Below are 19,324 nucleotides of genomic sequence, written 5' to 3' on the forward strand. Positions count from 1 at the left end.
TATCCATCTATATTGATCTCTTCTGCTAATGATTTGGTTCAGATATCTTCCTAACCAATGACACCTCCTACTTCTTTGTTTTCAAACTATTGTAGCTACATTAAGCCAAGAGAAAATATTAGCAGCACTTTTATTCACCCTAAAACTTTAAGATGTCCGGGGTTTCCTGAGAATGAGGTACAATGCAATTCTTTCTGTGCACTGTGCATGAATTACAGGGAGGAGAGTTGTTTCTGTGATTTATTCATTTTGAACCAATTTTGCCACGAGATAGTTTCCCTCCATTCATCAGTTGTTGACGTATGTTTGGCATTTCATTTCAGCTCTTCCAAATCAAAACGATTTTGAGAAGGTAAGCATGCAACACTTAAGAATGAATTATAATGCATTCCAGAACTTGAAGTGTTTGCTTGCACAGCATCCAACCAGGGTACTCTGTTCCTTTGGGAAGCTCTGTGCTTCTGGAGGTTAATGAAGAGTGTGCCTTAATTTTTGAAGCCTGAGCCTGCTTTTGTTTAGTTTGTTTTTGCTTTTGTTGGGAAATGGGATATCTACAATAAGCCTTTTGGCAAAAGTGATTAAGAGGGACTGAGGTAACTCAGGAAAGGAGTGCCTCTTGCCTTCTTTCATCTCACATCTTTGCTATGGGTGAAGTACCAATGCCTTCACCTGCTGATTGCAATAGTTCCCCCTTTATCCACTGAGAATATGTTCCAGGACCCACAGTGGTTGCCTAAAATTGCAAATAATACCAAGCCCCATATATGCTATCCTTTTCTCTTATCCACACATACCTATGATAAAGCTGAACTTAAAATGAAGCACAGTAGAAGATTCATAAAACAGAATGATTATAATATTTTACAGTAAAATTCCCAGCCTCACTACTCCTGTGTTTTGGGACTGTTAGGCAAAGTAAGGGTTACTGCAACACTGGAAGAATGGATCTGGTAACTGTTGGGCAGGTAGCATACACTGGATTTGCCAGACAAAGGGATGGGTCCCGTCCTGGGCAGGGCACAGTGCAATGGTGTGAGCATTCATTATGCTACTCAGAATAGCACACAATTTAAAACATGGATTATTTCCAGAAGTTTGCATTTACTTTCAGGCTGCAACTGAATAACAGACCATGTAAAATGAAACTGCAAATAAGGGAGGACTGTTATTTTTTTAGATTTATTTATTTGAAAGGCAGAGTTAGAGGGAGAGACAGATTTTTCCATCTGCTGGCTCCCTCCCCAAATAGCTGCAACAGTCAGAGCTGGGTCAGGCCAAAGCCAGCAGCTATAGCTCCATCTGGGTATCCCATGTAGGTGGCAGGGGCCCAAGCATTTGGGCCATCTCCTGCTGCTTTCCCAGTGCATTAGCAGGGAGCTGGACTGGAAGTAGAGCAGCTGGGACTCAAACCAGTGCTCATGGGATCCTGGCATTGCAGGTGGCAGCTTAACCCACTGTGCCTCAATGCTGCCCCCAGGATACTCTTTGGCATGAGATCTCTGCTGTGGGCCACTTGAGTAGCCCATTTTCTAGAATGATCTTTTGAGGTCATTCAAGAAGCCCTCAGTCCCCATCTTTGGTCCCTGTGACAGCAGTGTCAGGAACACCCCTAATGCCATTTTTTTTTCTATATTGGGAGAGACCCAGGTGTCAGGTGGCAAGTGGTTCCTGACTGGAACAACAGCAGGAGCACACATGGTACTGCAGGAGGAGGAGGCAGCAGCAAAGCTGCATGGAATTGCGGTGAGAGCCTGGAATGCCTGGGACAGGTGTGTGACTGCCTCTGAGCAAAAGGTGCCAGAACTGACCAGGTTCCGTTTCCCCGCCTCTTGCGTCCTTCCATGCTCAGAACCAGAGGAAAGGGGACAACCTGGGTGGAGCCAAAACCAATGCCTGTGTAAAAGATTTGTGTCGTCTCAAGTTGGGGCTGCTAGTCCCAGTCTGCTTCCTGGATCTAGACACAAGCAAGGGCTTTCTGCTGAAAATGGTAGCTTGTGCATTAATAGCACGTGACTCTTGACCTCAGGCTTACCTGAATCAAAAACGTGACGTTCCAAAGACAAACCATCTCTGCTGTTGATCTGCCTTCCTACCATCCCTTACTAGCTCTCAGTTGTGAGGAAGGGGCAAGGAGGCTTCCAGAAAGGAATCTGGTGGTTTGGTGGCAGCTCCCCACCAAAAGAAAAAAAAGGCTGAGGGGAGAAAGCTTTGCCCTGCTGCCTGGGGCTACCCCTCACACCGGGGACCTGAGCAAGTGAGTGTTCTGGCTGTGAAAAGCCTCTTGCCCTTGCTCAGTCGTTGCCCTTAGTCTTTAGACGGATGCCGCTTCAGTCAGTTGGCTTCCTGGAGCCCCGAGCCCTGGTTCTTGCTCTGGCTTTATGGAGGATTCGCATAACAGCTCTACCCGCTACACCAAAGCACCAGCCCCAGGTTGTGACCATTTGGAAAGTGAACCAGCAGATGGAAGATTTCTCTCTCTCTCTGCCTTTCAAATAGTTAAACTTTTAAAAAGAAAAAAAAATCGCTTCTCAGCCTTTTGGCTAAGATGAAGTGTAAAAAGAATAAAAAAGAGGTAGGCATTGAGGTGCAGTGGGTTAAGCCACCTGGGTAGGACACTTGCATCCCATATCCCAGTGCCGGTTTAAGTCCCAGCTACTCCGCTTCCAATCCAGCTTCCTGCTAAGGAGCCTGGAAAGGCAGCAGAAGATGGCTGAACTACTTGGGTCCCTGCCACCCATGCAGGGGACCTATATAGACTTCTGGATGTTGCAGCTATTTGGGGAGTGAACCAGCAAATGGAAGATTTCTCTCTCTCTCTCTCTCTCTCTCTCTCTTTGTCACTGTGCCTTTCAAATAAATAAATAAATATATCTTTTTAAAAAGAATAAAACTGCTAGGGCTATTCATGGCCAAGTTTTTGTGTGAACTTCAGTTTTTTTCCTCTGGGACAGATGTGCAGGAACACACTTGCCAAGTCGTGTGGTAATTGCATGTTTAGATTTTTTTTATAAAACTACCAAACTAGGGACTAGTGTTGTGGCATAGTGGGATAAGCCACTGCCTGCAACCCTGGCATCCCATATGAGCACTAGTTTGAGTCCTGGCTGCTCCACTTCTGATCTAGTTTCCTGCCAATGCGCCTGGGAGGGCAGCAGAGGATGGCCCAAGCAATTAGGCCCCTGCCACCCACATGAGAGATCTAAATGGAATTCTTGGCTCCCAAATTTAGCTTGGCCCAGCCCAGGCCATTCTAGTCATTTTTGGGATGAATCAGTGGATGGAAGATCCTCTCTCCTCTGATAACTCTTTCAAATAATATAAATTTTGAAAACAAAAAAAGGGGGGCCAGTGCTGTGGTGCAGCAGGTATAGCTGCTGCCTGCAGTGCCTGCATCCCAGGTGGGTGGCCAGTTCAAGTCCCGGCTGCTCCACTTCGATCCAGCTCTCTGCTATGGCCTAGGAAAGCAGTAGAAGATGGCCCAATTTCTTGGGCCCTTGCACCCATGTGGGAGACCTGGAGGAGGCTCCTGGCTCCTGGCTTCGGATCGGCACCACTCTGGCTATTGAGGCCAACTGGGCAGTGAACTAGTGGATAGAAGACCTCTCTCTGATTCTCTTTCTCTCTCAGTGTAACTCTGACTTTCAAATAAATACATCTTAAAAACAAACAAACAAACAAACAAACAAACTACCAAACTTATTCCAGAGTGACTCTGTCATTATACATTCCCAGCAATGTATGGGTATGAATGACCCAGTTTCTCCACATCTTCACCAGCATTTGATGCTGTCAGTATTTTATTTAGTCTAACCTATTCTGATAGGCGTGTGGTGATGTCTCATTGTGGTTTTAATTTGCATTCCCCTAATGGGTAATGATGTTCAACATCCTTGCATATGCTTTTGTGGGCATCCTTGGGTTCTCTTTGCTGCAGTGTCCAGTCCAGATTTGTATGGAATTTACTTAAGCCTTCTGTTCTAGCTGGCTTCCTCTGACAGTGGTTCAACGAGGGGAGTGGGGGAAGGGACACCAACCCATTACTGCCTTTTGGGGTAGAAGTACAAGATCCCAGAATCCTCCAATGACAACCAAATAGGGAGCCTCCTCGTTGCTGCTAGGTGGGGATGGGAGTTCTGGTCTCAACCAGGTCTCCACTGATACCTCCTTGCTGGGAGGGGTAGGAGTCCCCCCCCCCCCCCCGGCCTCCACTGACACCTTGGGGTGGGGGGTGGGGCTTGTTACTTTAGGGAGATAGTAAAGGCCAACTCCCCAGGCGATCTTCCGACAGCACCCGCAAGGTAGGGAGGGGTCCCCTTATTATTTCCCACCTGATCTCCATTGACACTGCTGGAAAGGGGGCCTGGCTACCACCCAGTGAGACTCAAAGCCTCAGCTCCCTTCTAGGGCCTGCTCGACATTCACCTTGGCAGTGGCTGTGGGTGAGGTTTGTGGGTGCCCCCTTGCAGCCTGGCTGAGTTGAAGTTCGTGCTCCTCACTCAGCGCTTGCTAGCGGGGTGGGGCACAGTTTCCCCTTTGGCGTTTGGCCACAGTGGAGTGGGGAAGCATCTAAAATCTTCCCTCTTCCTAGCTGCCCCTTTCCTAGGCCTTTGCCTAAAGAGCGAGTTCTTTTGCAGGGATGTTTTGTCTGCACCTGCCAGTATTTCTGTGTTCTTGGCTTCTTCAGCTCCAAATCTGGGATGCGGGGAGCCCAAAGAGAACTCAGTGCCACGTCGTTGCTGGAGTCCTGAAACCCGTCCTTTCTACCCTGGAGCCTTCTCGGGGTTGTTTGTAATGTGCTGTCTCCAGTTTTGTTGTACTGAGCAGAAGGAATGGGCAAAAGTACTTCTACTCCCTCTTTCCGGAACTCTCCATGCCTTAAACACAGTCAAAAGTACACAGTTCATAAGTTTATAGCTCAGTGAACTTTCACACACTGAACATACTAAGTACCCAGATCAAAGCCTACAACATTTCCTGCATCCTGGAAGTCCCTTCCTGCTCCCTTTCAGCCACCACTCTTTACAAAAAAAAAATAGGTGTATTTATTTATTTGAAAGAGTTACACAGAGAGAGAAGAAGAAACAGAGAGAGAGAGAGAGAGAGAGAGAGAGAGAGAGGTCTTTCATCCGCTGGTTCACTCCTTAGTTGGCTGCAATGGCCGAGGCTGTGCTAATCCGGTGCCAGGAGCCAAGAGATTCTTCTGCATCTCCCACATGGGAGCAGGGGCCTAAGCACTTGGCCCATCTAACAGTGCCTTCCCATGTGCATTAGCAGGGAGCTGGAAGGAAAGTGGAGCAGCTGGGCCTCAAACCAGTACTCATATGTAATGCTGGCGTTTCAGGCAGTGGATTAATCTGCTGCACCACATCGCCGGCCCCAGCTATCACTCGTCACCCAAAAATAACCATTGCCTTTGTGGTTTTGCCTAGCTGGCTTAGCACAAGGGCACCAACAGCTTGAGACCTGCTGAGTGGCTCAAAGCTCTTGCCAGACTGTGCGTGCATACACAGGCACCCATGTGTAGGCAGGTGGAACCTTGCACATATCCATCCATCTGACCTCCTCACCTAGGCCCCTGGGCTTCGAAAGTTCTTCACAGACCTGGGTTCATGTTTGAGTTGCACTATCCCCTGAAAGTGCAGTTCCGTAGGTAAGAGGGCAGGATCTGGAGTCAAACCTGAGTTCAAATCCTAACTGGACACCTCTTGGCTGTGTGATCTTGGCTGTGCACTCCAATGGTGAGAGGGGGAAAGGAAGCGACTCATGGGAAGTGCTTGGTATGAGAGCCAGCCCTCCATAAGTGGTAAGTCGTACCGTTTGGATTACTGTTGGGACTGTTATGGCTACTAAATGATACACAATGTGAAAAGTACCTGATAAGGTTCCAGGTTCCTGACACTCAGTGAGTGTCAGCTTGCCTCCTTCCTTCCCTGCTGGGAGAGAGTAAGGAGTCAGGACCAATTCTCACTTGGCTGTCATGGGCTGCCCGGAGAGGGGCGGGGGAGCTTCCGTGGGGAGAGCAGCTGGGCTGTGGCATCCTGCTGAGTACCTCCTGGGAGATGCAGCAGCATGCACTCCCACCGCCTCCTTCGGGTCCCTACTCAGGACCTTCTCAGTGAAGGCCACGTGAGCAGAAAGCAATGTCCAGGGGCCAGTGCTGTGGCGCAGTGGGTTAGGCCTCTGCCTGCCGTGCCAGCATCCCATATGGGTGCCGGTTTGCTCGTCTTCCAATCCAGCTCTCTGCTAATGCGTCTGGAAAAGCAGCGGAAGATGGCCCAAATCCTTGGGCCCCTGCACCTGCGTGGGAGACCTGAAAGAAGCTCCTGGCTCCTGGCTTCAGATCGGTGCAACTCTGGCCATTGTGGCCATCCGGGCAATGAACCAGCGAATGGAAGACCTTTCTCTCTCTTTGCTTCTACCTCTCTATAACTCTGCTTTTCAAATAAATAATTGAAAAAGAGAAAGCAATGTTCATAGGAAAACCATGCTCCTTTCCATAAATTGCAGCCTTCTTGGATACTACTTTCTGTACAATTTTCTATCAGAACAGCAGAATAAATGCCTTGGAAGTTTCCAGGTTAGCACAGCCTCCATGTCGTACCCAGGCCCTTGTGAGTCCTTCCCTCTCTTGGGTAAATGATACTGGCTGCCATGCCCAAGGCTGCCTCGGTGAGTCCCATGGTGACTGCCAGTTTGGGAATCAAGAGCAGAAGCTTGTCAGTATATATCCAAAATGCAGTTTGAGAAAACATTTTTTATTTCCACACCAAGTTGCTGCACATTTCCATGAGAAGGAAAGGGTGTCTTGAAATTAAACAGTCCGAGGGCTTTACAGCTCCACGGGGGTTGGGGATCAGGGACTCTGATAATTGGATGCAATTTACGAACTCCTGATCCGCCTGGTTCCACTGCAGAGAAATTTGCCACAGCCTCTAGATTTATGGAGTTGCCCTTCTCTCTGCAGACAGCAGAGGGCCTCATTATCACAAACTCAATGCCACTGGCAAATATATGGGAAGAGAAGTTCGCCAAGGTTCTAGAAGCCCAGGAAAGTGTTGATTAACAGAAAGAGGCAAGAAAATTGGCTGGTCAGCTTAATTCCATCAAAAGCAGATTTTCTAAGTTAATAGGAGTTGAGCAGACCCTTATTGTTCCATTCTTTGTGGTTGGAAATTCATCCAACATTTCCAAGTCCTTTTGGCTGCTTCAGCTGTTAATGAGGATCCTGGGCAGGGTTGCTAGACTTAGAAAATAAGCCTGGAGGCGGGCAGATAATAGCCCTGAACATTATATATTTAGAAAAATTAGACTCGGAAAACTGGAAAGAGGCTAACAGATCATCTAGGGACCTTGGCCTGAGGGACAACATGGCAGTGGCTTCCCTGTTTTTTCTTTTGGCTTCATCTGTCTCAGGCTGGGTGCTGGAGAGGATGGTAACCCAGAAACAACAGTAGACACAGAACAAAAAAGAAACCCTAACACGATCTGGCTCTCTTTAGGCAAAGACCCAGCCTTGCAAGGCATGCCTTTTTAGACAATAATGCTCTACTCTGGCAGAAAACACCCAGAGAAAACTGCTCCCACCCCACCCACGCCAGCAAGGACTGAGTGGGCAGCCTGGCCAGGCTATAAGGAGGTATCCCCCACACAATGCCCCCCCCCCCAAAACACACACACCATCAGATCTTAGAAAAGGCCATGGGGCCAGTGTTAAGCCACAAGCTGCAGTGCCAACATCCCATATGGGTGCCGGTTCAAATTCAGTGTGGAGAGACACCTCCCACTGGGGAGACAGAGAGCAAACTGAACCCTAGTGCCAGGCCCACTGTGAAAAATTCAGGCTGAGTACTGTTCCCCACCCCCACTCCCTACTCTGGCCCATACCTGTGGACTGAGTATTAGCAGCCTCCACAGCTAGGCAGCTTCTGCCATCTGTCCCCTAACCGCCTGCAGAAAACAAAACTCGAGCCCCATAAATAGGAGCTGGCATTGTGGCAGAGCGGGTAAAGCTGCCACTTACATCAGCATCCCCTATGGGTGCCGGTTCAAGTCCCAGCTGCTCCAATTCCAATCCAGCTCCCTGCTAATGTGCCTGGGAAAGCAGCAGAAGATGGCTCAAATCCCTGGGCCCCTGCACTCACATGGGAAACACAGAAGAAGCTCCTGGCTCTTGGCTTCAGCATGGCCCAGCCCTGGCCATTGTGGCCTTTTGGGGAGTGAACCAGCAGATGGAAGATCTCTCAACTCTGTCTCCCTCACTCTTTGTAACTCTGTCTTTCAAATAAATAAACCTTAGCAAAAGCCATGCAGTGAGCCAGCCAGGGATTTTCATTGCCACCAGGAGGTCATGATACCATGCAGTATTTGGGGCATGCTCATACGAAATGGTTGTTGTCTTTGCAAGATTCAAATTTAGCTAGTTCATCAGTAGATGAAAAGCATCTTGTTATCAGGAAGCTTTTGGTTCCAGCATCTTTTTCCATTTTTGGGTGATAATTTTCAATTGAGGCGTTTGACCCTTAAACCCTGTTTTATATGTTTAAGTGAACTCTATTAAAATGTTTCAGAGTTACTCAGTAAAAAAAAAAAAAAGCTGGATAGTTTTTATTAGGGCACCTTAATGCTGGCTATATTTTGGTTTTCTTTTTGAAAAATATATTTACTTTATTTTAGGGACAGAGGCAGGGAGATGGAGAGAAAGAGAGTTCCCATCCCCCAAACACCTGCAACAGCAGAGCGTAAGCCAGGCTGAAGCCAGGAACTGAGAACTCCATCCAGGTCTCCCACATGAGTGGCGAGGACTCAAGTATTTGAGCTACTGCCTGCTGCTTTCCAAGGTGCACCTTAGCGGGAAACTGGGAATTGGTAGCTGCAGCAGAGACTTGAACCCAGGCATCCAGTATGGAAAGTGGGCATCCCACATGGCATCTTAACCACTGTGCCAAATGCCCGCCCCCTGCATCTTGGTTTTCCGACTGAGGTCTGGCCAGCTGTCAGGATCGTGAGTCTGAACACCAGTGGCCAACACTCCAAGCCCAGGAAAGGAGGTGGGAGAGGGGGGAGGATTTGAGGAAGCCAAGAGCTCTGCCCTCCTTGGACAACTGCTTGTGTCCCCCCAGTTGCTCAGGCCTCCTCCAGATCCCCTGCAGGAAGAAACCTCAGCAGTTTCAATCATGTGGCTTCTCCAAGGAAACTGATTTGCTTGTCCCTGGGGTAGATTTTGCAGGCAGGATTCATGTGTGGATTAAATGAGATGATGTCAATGGAAGCTCTGTAGCATCCAGGAGTTGCTCAATAAATGTTTCTTTCTTTTGAAGCATCCAGGATAACTTTCAGACCTCCTCAGCCTGTGGCTTAAAGATAAATCCCATTTTATCCTCTGAACCCTGAATGCCATTATTACGAGGGTTTTCAAAAAGTTCAAGGAAAATGCATACTATGGAAAACTGGGTGTGAATTTCACCTATTTTTTGTTATCAAAGTGAACTTTTTCATAGATGTATTTATTTGGGAGACAGAAATTAGAGAGAGAGAGAGAGAGAGAGAGAGAGAGAAACAGACACAGACACAAAGAATTTTCATCCTCTGGTTTGCTCCCCAAATACCTGCAGTGACTGGCACTGGGCGAGGCCAAAGCCAGGAGCCAGGAACTCAATCTGGGTCTCCCCTGTGGGTGGCAGGGACCCAAGCACCTGAGCCATGCCTTGCTGCCTGCCAGGGTGTACACTAGCAGGAAGAAGCTGGAATCAGAAGCAGAGCAGGGGGGCCGGCGCTGTGGAACAGTGGGTAAAGCCACCCCCTGCAGTGCCGGCATTCCCATATGGGCGCCGGTTCAAGTCCCAGCTGCTCCACTTCCAATCCAGCTCTCTGCTATGGCCTGGGAAAGCAGTAGAAGATGGCCAAGGCCTTGGGTCCCTGCATCCGCATGGGAGACTTACAAGAAGCTCCTGACTTCAGATTGGCGCAGCTCCAGCTATTGTGGCCATCTGAGGAATGAACCAGCAGATGGAAGACCTCTCTCTCTCTCTCTCTCTCTGCCTCTCCTTCTCTCTCTGAGTAACTCTGGCTTTCAAATAAATAAATAAATCTTAAAAAAAAAAAAAAGAAGCAGAGCAGGGACTTGAACCTAGGCACTCTGCTATGGGATGTGGACACCCCAATTGGTGTGTTCACCCCTAACACCACATACCTGCCCTCAAAGTGAACTTTTGATTCCCTTTTCCGTGAACGTTTTGGAAGCACTCTCAATGGGTTTGAAGCAGCTGATGCTGTTCTTGACAACAGAAGCGGTGGTGAACACAAACCCAGGCTGTGTAAAATGGTATACCATGAAGAGGAAGCCACCCATCACAGGCCCTCGTCCTCTACTTCCTGTCTCCCCAGAGGCAAACCCCGGGAAGCAATGTTTTCTTCCAGAAGAGTCCCATGTATGCACATGCCTATATATAACCCTCTTTTTTCCCACCAATGGGAACTTAGCAGACACCCTGGCCTGTACCTTCACACGCTATTTTTAGCTTCTAATTGCCTGGCTGCAGTGGGATCCAGGCCGCGGGTCCTGAGGGTCTTAGGAAAAGCAGCCCTTTGAAACTTGTTGCTACCGCTGTTGTAAGGACGTCGTCAAGGATGTTGTTCATTGTATCGCGCGCGCGGCATCCTCTCCGAGGACCCTTGGGAGGAATTCCTGTCTGATCTGAGTGCTCAGAAGCGTTGCCCTGCTGAGCAATGAGTTTGTTTTTTATCTCCTGGACATTGTGAATTGTCTAACAGCAAGGTTTCCCCTTTCCTGTTGGCTGCTAGAAAGCTGAGGCCGGGCTGCGTGGGAGCAGAGGTTGTTCTAGTATGCATCTGGAGACGCGTGCTTGGCTGCACTCCGCGGCCACCTTCCTTGTTTTTCTCCCTTTAATGGATGCTTTTTGACATATTTTGTGCACCCTTTTAAGCTACCTGAAAGCATTTCTGAAAGAAGCTGGAGTTGGAATAATTCAGTAACTGCGTGGCGCTGCTCACTACCTCCAGTAACTACCCACCCCTCCCTTAACCCCCATCACAGCCTTCCAGCACCTTCCTGCTGCTCACCTCTAGCCTGCTTGGCAATTATTCTCCCCTGCAGCCTTTTATCTCAGCCAGGTCTCATTCCTCTTGGGTCTTGCGGGGGGGATCTCTCCTGCTTGTCACTGCTCCCCACCCCTTTCCTCACCTCCATATGCATTGTGGGAAGCCTTTAGATACCTGCTCTGATCCTAGGATTGAAAAACTCAGGCACTTGACTACACGTTACGACTGGTCTCCATTCACCTGAGTTGCCAGCTTGTGGCCAGGCCTGCACTGAATACTGTAAATAGTGTGTGCTGCCTGCAAGGGGTTCTCTGGCTGCTGACCCTGTTTCCCATGTGAAGGGCTTAGATCCGGAGCCGAGAGACCTGTGGAAAAGATCGCACAGGTACTTCAGAAAAAAACAAAACGGATAATTTCAGGCACGCCATCTCTGCTCCTTGTGCCTTGGGTCATTTGGGTCTCTCACATGACTAACGGGATCCAAAGTACTTGGGCCATCATCTGCTGCCTTCCCAGGTGCATTAGCCGGGAGGTGGATCACAGGTGGAAGAGCCGGGACTTGAATCAGGAACTACAAGAAAGGGATGTGGATGTCTTAACCTGCTGTGCCACAACACCTGCCCCAAGGATCTGGTTTTCTAAACCATGAAGATAGAAAGTTAGGTTAGATGATCTCTTGGGAGATCAAGCTTTCATAGTTTTTGGTTCTACAAGAGTACTTCAGATCGCTCAAGGAAAATTCATGGAATCAAAAAGTTCATGGAATTAAAAGCTGAAGTCAGAGGTGGGCATTTGGGCATTTGGACATTTGGCGCAGTGGTTAAGATGCTGTTTGAGACATCTGCATCCCACAGGAGAGTGCCTGGCTTTGCGTCCCGGCTCTGCCCCTGATTCCAGCTTCTCACTGCTGCACGCCCTGGGAGGCAGCAGATGATGGCTAAGGTATCTGGGTTCCTCCAGTGCAGGTGGGAGACACAGGTTGAGTTCTTGAACTAGGCCCAGCCATTGCAGGTATTAAGGGAGTAAACCAGTGGATGGAAGCTTGCACTCTCTGTCTCTTTCTGCTTGCCATATAAAAATAAATTAATAAAAAGGACAAGTTTATTTTGGTGCCAAAGACTGTTTGAAATGCATGCATAGTTGTTTTTTTTTTTTCATATGTTGCATTTTCCATGAATCCTCATATGCTTGCCACTACTTCTTTAACGGCCTCTATCCATTTCCACCTGTGTATCCCCAGGGTTCCCAGCCTCTGTTAGGCGGGCTGCAGATCCAAGCAGTAGAGTTGGTAGTGCTCCTGCTGCAGGATGTGCTTATCTGCCCTTGGCTGCTGCAAGGTCTGCCTATACCAGGCTTGCTAAGAAATTACTTGTGCTACTTGAACATAGAAGTCAGGTTCCTGCAGTTGCTGATCTTCCAAACTGGCAAAGACGCTCATATATATATATATATATATATATATAAACTACAGTAATCCAAATTCAAGTTTAACATGGTGAGAAGTTCAAGGGAAACCCAGCTGAAAGGGCTGATAGAGCCAAAGCTTAGCTAGCTGCATTTTCCTTTGGATGTGCTGGTGGCCCCATTCATAGCAGAAAGTGCTCTGAGAGATGACTAGTGGCCTTTTCCCACGGAGTGGCTCATTTTGTTTTTGGATACTTCTTTTTCAAGAAATCTGAAGCCTTTCAAATGCAGCAAAATTTCTGGAAGCAATCATAGCTTGATTTGAACAGTTCTTAGTACATGGGTGCAGTAATGTACCAGTCCTGTTCAAAGCCCTTTAGCTAGTAATCTCATTCTTCACAACAACCCAGTGAGCTTGGCACCATTACAACAAACACCTGGGTAGCCACCACCTGGATTTGTCTCATCCTTCTGATCTCTAAACATTGGAGTGCCCTAGAGTTCAGTCCTTGGATCCCTTCCCTTGTCTACCTGCACTGAGTCCTTAGCTGATAACATTTGGTCTCATTGGTGAAGAGTCCCCAATCTAGCACCACTCCACATCTCCTCTTGAACTCCAGACTCAGATAACCAACCCTTTGCAAGCATTTCCACTTGGATGTCTCACTGATATCCCAAACTGGTGTGGCCAAATCTGAACTCAGGTTTTTGCCCCCAACCAGATGTCTCTGCCTCAGGAAATAACACTCAACAAATGTCCTAAGCAGAAGCCTAAAAATCATCCTTGGTATATTTTCCCCCAGCTCTCTCTCTATCCATGGCCAATTTTCGCCAGTTCTAATTCTGAAACATAGCCTCATTGCCACCACTTCTCACAACCTGCTATAGCTTTCTCCCCAATCTAAACCACCATATGTTCTTTAACATTTTTTTATTGATTTGAAAGGCAGAGCTACACTCCCCTATACACACACACACACACACACATGAGAGAGAGAGAATGAGAGCGAGACAGAAAGATCTTCCACCTGCTGGTTCACTTCCCAAATGTCTGCAATAGCCAAGACTGGTAGGGACACAACCACGTGAGCCATCACCTGCTGTCTCCCAGGTGCATTAGCAGGAAGCTGGAATTGGCAGCAGAGCCAGGACTCAAACATGGGCACTCAAATATGGGATGCTGGCATCCCAAGGGAGCATCTTAACCACTGCACCAACCGTCCACCCCAACAATTTTTTAAAAGCCCTTCCCCATGATCTGGGTGCTGCCTTTCTTGCCATCTCAACTCTAGCCACCCCATGCCTCTCTCCTGATGCTCCACCTCCAGCCAACCACCAGCACCTCCCTCAGGGCCCCCAGCCCTTTGAGCTCCCAGGGCACAAGCCTCCTGTTGCCTGGGGCAATGCCCTGTCTTCCCTGCCCGATCTGAGTTCTACAAACCGCTCTTTCCAGAAGCAACACGGAGTCAGCACGGCCTCTGGGAAGTCTTCCTGGATTCTTCTGGGAAGATTTGGGGGAGGGACTTTTTTTTTTTCCTTCAAATTCTCCCAGAGCACTCAGAGCATGGCATTACAGCACAGCCTGGGCGCCTGGAGAGCCTCGACTATCCTTGGCTTATCTCTTTCTGCCACAGTGCCTGGTTTGTACCAGGTGCCTAATAAACATTGCCAGGGTGGCCTCCACAGACTGAAGTGATGGTCCTGGTCCTGTTAATAGACTCCATTAATACAGTGCTTTAGCTAACAGGACAAACTAGATACAGCTATTTTCACTGATAAGCAGGAAATACACACTGAGCCTCCTTTCTTCTCTCTCAGTTTTTTTTTTAAAGATTTATTTATTTATTTGAAAGTCAGAGTTACACAGAGAGAAGGAGAGGCAGAGAGAGGGGAGAGAGAGGGAGGGAGGGAGAGAGAGAGAGAGAGAGAGAGAGAGAGAGAGAGAGAGGTCTTCCACCTGATGGTTCACTCCCCAATTGGCTGCAATGGCCGGAGCTGCACCAATCCTGAGCCAGGAGCTTCCTCCAGGGTCTCCCACATGGGTGCAGGGGCCCAAGGTCTTGCCATCTTCTACTGCTTTCCCAGGCCATAGCAGCGAGCTGGATGGGAAGTGGAGCAGCCAGGACTAGAACCGGCGCCCATATGGCATGCTGGCACTTCAGGCCAGGGCGTTAACCCGATGCGCCACAGTGCTGGCCCCTCTCAGCTTTAAGATGTAAACAATGCATTCCATTTGCAGCAGGTTCCTGGTAGAAGCTTCTCAAAGCCACCTGGGGTGGGCAGCTTTCCCAGGGACTATTTGACCTGCGCAGGAGCCCGCCAGCACCACCATGGCACAGTGGCTGCCATGTACTGGGCTGAGGAGTGAAGAGAACAGGCACTATGCTGTCAGTGTGTGCCGCTTGATACAGAGCTGGTTCACATGCGGCAGGCGCTGTGAGCCCTGGGCAGGCTGTCGACCCAGGGAAGGGGTGCTGATGGAGACGGGATGGAAGTCTGTAAGTTCAACGACAACTTTCCCTGGAAAAAGCACTCAGGTGGCTCCCATGATCTCCTGATGGTTTTGGTCCAAGAGGTATTTACAAGTAACAGCTCCTGCTTGTTTAGTATTGACTGTGCACCAGGCATTGGCTACATAATTTAATTCCTCCTAACTACTTGAGAGTTTTTTTAATTATCTTTTTTTTAAGATTTATTTATTTATTTGAAAGTCAGAGTTACACAGAGAGGAGAGGCGGCGGCGGGGGGGGGGGGGGGGGTCCTTCCATCCGCTGGTTTACTCCCCAATTAGCCACAATGACTGGAATTGTGCTGATCCGAAGCCAGGAGCAAGGAGCTTCCTCCGGGTCTCCCACGCGGGTGCAGGGGCCCAAGGACTTGGGCCATCTTTTACTGCTTTTCCAAGCCATAGCAGAGAGCTGGATCAGAAGTGGAGCAGCCGGGTCTTGAACCGGCGCCCATATGGGATGTCGGCGCTTCAGGCTAGGGCGTTAACCCGCTGAGCCACAGCGCCAGCCCCCTTTTTTAAAAATTATCATGTGCCTTTTTACAGATGGAGAAACGGAGATGTGATGCTGTTGAGCCTCTTGGCCAGGATTACACAAGGGACTGAACTGTGTTCAAACTCCGGTGGCCTGAATCCAGAACTTACACCCTTAAACCATTGCACCACCCCCTCTCCCACTTGTTATACCAAGGCCATTTCAGTTTGGCTCCTAGTCCTTGGGAGGATGAAATAGAGGACAACCCAAGACCGACGTGGTGTTCCATGGGAAAGGATGTGACCCTAGGTAGATGGGTGCAGAAACAGAGGAAATAAAACCCAGCATGGCTCACAGGTCAGGAAGCGCTGGCGATCACTGGCGATGGGGGGTGGGGCAGGGAGGATTGAAGCGAGGTGCTTTTCCTACAGGTGCCTTGTGTGCCCAGAGACAAGGCAAAGTCGGCAGAAAGCTGTGAGGGTAAGCTTCCTCCAAAGAGGGTCAGGCCACCAGGCTGCCTCAGGGAATGGGCCAACAGCTCTGACATGCACCATCCATCCTAGGGAGGGACCAAAAGCCTCGAAAGCAGGGGTCTGCAGAGATATGGGTACACACACAGCGGCATTATTCACACTAGCCAAAAGGTGGACACTCTTACCCAAATGTCCATCAACAGGTGACTAGGTAAGCAAAATGCAATTCATAACACGATGGAGTATTTTTCAGGCTGAGAAAGGAATGAAATGCCGACATGTGCTCCATCATGGTTGAACCCTGAGGACATTATGCTGGATGAAAGAAGCCAACTGTGAAAGAGCAAATGCTGCATGATTCCGCCAATGTGAAGAACCTACAGCAGGCAACTTCTTCGACACAGAAAGTAGAGCAGCCGTTACCAGTGCCTGGAGAGTGGGAGAGTGCATTGAGTTTGAGTTCTGCAAGATTAAAAGAGTTTTGGGGGATGGATGATGGTGGTGGTTGCAGAATCAGGTGAATGTTCTTTGTATTTTTATAAAAGATTTGTTTATTTATTTCAAAGACACAGTTACAGAGAGGCAGAGGCAGAGAGAGAGAGAGAGAAGTCTTCTATCTTCTGGTTCACTCCTCAGATGACTGTAACAGCAGGAGCTGCTCCGATCCAAAGCCAAGAGCCGGGAGCTTCCTCCAGGTCTCCCACGTGTGTGCAGGGGCCCAAGGACTTGGACCATCTTCTACTGCTTTCCCAGGCTATAGCAGAGAGCTGGATCGGAAGTGAAGCAGCTGGGACTTGAGCCAGCACCCATATGGGATGCCAGCACTGCAGGCGGTGGCTTTACCCGCTATGCCACAGTGCCAGCCCCAAGGTGGATGTTCTTAATGCCACTGAATTATACACTTAAAATGGTTAAGATGATAAAAAAAAAAAACCCACACAGAAACAAGCCAGCAAACTAGCGCCAGCAGCAGCCTTGGTCTGCTGAACATGCAGCCCGCCGGGAATGGTGGTGGGTTTTGAGGTCTAGGGACAGAGAAAGCCTCAGATGGCAGAAATTGGTCACTTGTACAGGAGCAGCAGTGAGTGGGAACTGCCTGAAGAGGGTGCAAGAGGGCTCTGGGACAGTGAGCTTCCTCACTGTCACCTCACCCCCGCCCCCAATAGCCTTGCACAGTGCAGGCATACACCCTGTCCCACTCTGGAGCAGACACTGACCTGCCCAGCCAGAGCAATTGCGTGTGGCCTGACTCCCAGGGAGTCCTGGGGAATCCCTGTTACTGATGGAAGGTCACTTCTGCCTCTGGCAGCTTCTCACAGGCCCAAGGCAGTCTGTTCCCCAGGGAAAAGATTGATAAGGGGTGCTCTCCAGCCCTCAGGATTGTCCAAGGCGACAAACGAGGCAGTCCAGTCCAACAGAAGGATCATGGGCTGAGGGGTGGCAGACTTGAGTTCAAACCCGAATTCTCCCACTTGGTAGTGTGTGAAGTTGGCTTCAGTATTTAACCCCTCTGTGCCTCAGTTTCCTTGTCGGTGAAATGTAGTTTTAACAGGACAGGGAGCCATCTCAAAGTAGTTGGGGAATCACATGACCTATGTAAAGTAGTTACAACAGTGCCTGCCTATGGTGGGTGCGCAACAAGTATGGGCCAGGAGTGCCTCGCGAAGTGGCTGTGATGATTACATAGGGAAGGTTGAAAGCACACAGGACCCGATGGGCCCTCAGTCGGTGGCGGCTGCTGATGCCAAGCATAGCAATCAAGGGGCAGAGGCCTAGGAACCTGGCAGCCAGGGAACTGCCAGGGGAGCGTGGACATGCTGAGGTCTCGAGGGAAAGCAGTGACAGCCAGTCCCTAGAGAGTAGCCCGGCAGCCCCTGCCAGGCCATTGCTCTGTGGCTCAGGCAGCCATTCAGGAAGGCACGGGAAGGGAAAGGAAGACCCAGTAGTAGCCAGCCAGCCACACTGGCCCGGCAGGGGAGGGGAAGCCAGTGGCTCCACCTTGGAGTCTCCAGGGAGCAGCTGTACAGTAACAGCGTCTGTTTCGATTCCTCCCCGATTGGTGTCTAAGCTTGTTTTTGTGGCTGAAGAGGAAAGGCATGGGCGGGGCTCCACTGCACAGGACCAGGAACCACAAACCCGCCTCTAGAGTGAGGGTACAGAATGTACCCAGACTGCAAACCACACCCTTGTGGCTTGGGGAGGCCCCTGAGGGAGGGGGGCGGGGGTGGAGACTGTCACACTACATTGTTTGAGAGCCCTGTGCCTAGCAACCGCCTGGGATTCCCCACAGCTCAGACAATGGGGATGTCCCAAGGGGCCAAGACAGACTCTATATGTAGACCTTCATGCCAAAGGGTCCCCCAGGACCAAGGATCCCTCTGATAGGAAGAGGGGACCAGGGGCCCCTGTTACCCACCTGGGACACGTTTAGGTCTAGAGCTTGCGTAGGAGAGCTTCCAGCCTAAGGTCGCCACAGGGGACACACCCAGACACAGCCAGAGCCTCCTCCATTCCCAGCCAATGCAAAGGAAGAGATCCTGCCTCCCTCCACCTGTTACCACCATCCCCAGAGCAGTGGAGGGAGGGAGCCAGATGGGTCCTCTGGGGAGGGCGGAGATACTTTCCTGCAGCCTGAAGTGACTGGAAAATTAGAAGGTTGGGAGGGGGCCAAACCCACAAGAGATAGAAGAACTTCCAGTTGGACGGGTTGGAGGAAGAAGGTCCTGCAAGACCAGGATGAACTTCAGCAGGGACACGTGCAAGGGGTTCGTTAGCGACACAACTCAACAACCATAATTCGGTTCGACACAAATAAACAAGCAAGACGGAGTGAAGGAGGGCGTTGACCACAAGCTGAATATGCTCAAAATAGAGCACGGCTCACTGACGAGGGCCACATTTTCCAAACCAAAGAGCAGGACACATATCTGACAAGGATGAGTGTACTTAGGCAGAAACACCCATGACCGTTTGAAATTGAGACTCTCCCCAGCCGATGAAGGTTCTAGGCGGGCTGCAACCCTGCTCCGTGCCAGTCTAATCTGCATCAGAGAGCTACGTTCCAGAATCTGGGCAAAGATCGGTAATGCGGAAGCAGTGTGGTGAGATGTTACTGACTGCTCGACATCAGGAAAGTGAGTTAGCCTCTCTGAGATCCACTTTCCTTGCCTTAAAGCGGAGATGAATAATATCTGCCAAGATATTCTTGTCAAGATCCATGTCATTCAAATGGTACCAAGCACCAAGCACCAAGCACAAGGGTGCTTCAAAAAATTCATGGAGAACGGAATGAAAAGATAAGTTTAAAATTGGAAATCTGTGCGTAATCCTTTTTAACATGCATATTTCATGAACTTTTAAAGGTGCTTCATATGCATGGATTTCAAAAATTTATTATTTTTTATTTGA

Source organism: Lepus europaeus, chromosome X (assembly GCF_033115175.1).
Source record: "Lepus europaeus isolate LE1 chromosome X, mLepTim1.pri, whole genome shotgun sequence".
NCBI lineage: Eukaryota > Metazoa > Chordata > Mammalia > Lagomorpha > Leporidae > Lepus > Lepus europaeus.